At 43.1% G+C, this 1830-nt stretch overlaps 1 non-coding gene across 1 annotated transcript; it reads left to right on the top strand.

Annotated features, from left to right (window-relative positions):
* Positions 1 to 741: 741 nt before the first annotated feature.
* Positions 742 to 814, top strand: trnan-guu (transfer RNA asparagine (anticodon GUU)). The gene has a single exon. It is a non-coding gene; the product is annotated as a tRNA-Asn (tRNA).
* Positions 815 to 1830: the final 1016 nt, after the last annotated feature.

Here is a 1830-nt window from a genome sequence, read left to right as displayed (position 1 = left end):
TACCAGAAAATATTGATGCATCGTATTGCTCATTACTCAAAATCGAGGCCATTAAGGCACGGTGAAGCAGTTGGTAAAGCGTTGGCCTCACAGTTCTGAGGTTCCGGGTTCAATACCCGATCCACCTGTGTGGACTTTGCATGTTGTCCCCGTGCCTGCGTGGGTTTCCTCCGGGCACTCCAGTTTCCTCCCACATTCCAAAAACATGCAACATTAATTGGACACTCTACATTGACCCTAGGTGTGCTTGTGAGTGCGTCTGTTTGTCTCAATGTGCCCTGCGATTGGCTGGCAACCACTTCAGGGTGTACCCAGCCTCCTGCCCGTTGACAGCTGGGATAGGCTCCAGCATTCTCTGCGACGCTCGTGAGGATAAGCAGCAAAGAAGATGGATGGATGGAGGCCATTAAGGAGTAACATGACAGACACTTTGTTACAAATAACTGGTCTCACTGCCTGTCAGTGTTAGCACAAAACGTTAGATTTCTGCTAGCAAGGAAATAGTGTCAGGAAATTCCTACGAGAAGGGTGTCAAGTGTGTGCGGCGAATCCCATTTAACACGAGTCCGAACTTTTGGAAAAAACAGCAACATTGGAGTTGTACAGGTTATGTGACGTTTGAACAAGTGTATGTAGACTATTTTTTATTTATCCACTTTATCTTTTGCCCAGGACTATACTGGCAAGATATGTTCCATCTTCAAAACTGAATATACATGTACGTATGTATGTATGTATGGAGGCCCCGTAGCTCAGTGGTTAGAGCACGGGTTTGTTAAACCAGGGGTTGTGGGTTCGTATCCCACTGGGGCCTCCACTCCCCTGAGTAGGGTTGAGTCAGGAATGGCATCCAGCGTAAAAATTGTGCCAAACATATATGTGCGTTCATCTGAGATGACACGCTGTGGTGACCCCAAAAGGGGCAAGCCGAAAGAAACCATCCATGTATGTACTTTCCTTGACGTTGTTATACCAAATTTCTATGTCGTCATAATGAAATAAAATCCCACTCGCTTGCAAACAACCCATTGGTGGCCCACCCAATGTCTTCTTGAGGAAGACTGACGGAATTCTTCTTTTAACAACCCCCCTATGACGGATAGACATTTTCTAAAATTGGCGTCAACAGAATCTTGCCAACCTTTGCTTCTTCCATACTATAAATATCCCTTTGCTAATGTATTCCATATTGAATTACAGAGTTTGAAGTGAACAGCCAGTGCAGTGCCTGTTATCAATAACCATAATGTCGGGATTAGCTCACACGTGATTTGCACCTGTTGATCGGCTCCCTTTCCAAAGGCCGCAGCTGTGCTTCTTTTCAAGGTGGCCGCTGGGGGAGCAACGGAAAGTCTTTCTTTTCTCGCAAGAGGTAGTCACTGCACGTCAAAGCCAAAAGCTAGAGCCGCAGTGTTGTTGGATGCACACAAACAGACACTATAATGTGATGTCATGTAAGTGTGTCAGTTAATGTTAGTGTTATTTAAGATAACAACATTTAACATAAATATATTTTCTACTCTGAGTCTTTAGCACATCCTCCTCTGGTGTTCTACCTTTCTTCACTGAGCCAAAGCTTTTTCCTTGAACAAGAGATTCTTCCAAAGGAAAAAAGAAAAAAAAAACCTCACGGCTCCATTTTGCATTCTTTTAGCTTCGGTTTAAGTAAAATTTATAAAGTTATTAATGCCAAGAATAATCAAAATAACAGTGTTGTTATAGGTGGAGTATATTTGTAACGCAAAACGTGTTGACAATTTCAGTGAGGTCATAATTTACACCAACTGATAAAAAAAAAAAAAGCAAAACTGACTAACGAGCAGTCAGGTC

Source organism: Syngnathoides biaculeatus, chromosome 2 (assembly GCF_019802595.1).
Source record: "Syngnathoides biaculeatus isolate LvHL_M chromosome 2, ASM1980259v1, whole genome shotgun sequence".
Classification (NCBI taxonomy): Eukaryota; Metazoa; Chordata; class Actinopteri; order Syngnathiformes; family Syngnathidae; genus Syngnathoides; species Syngnathoides biaculeatus.
The sequence above is the reverse complement of the archived record's forward strand: the minus strand, read 5'-3'. Positions and strand labels throughout refer to the sequence as shown.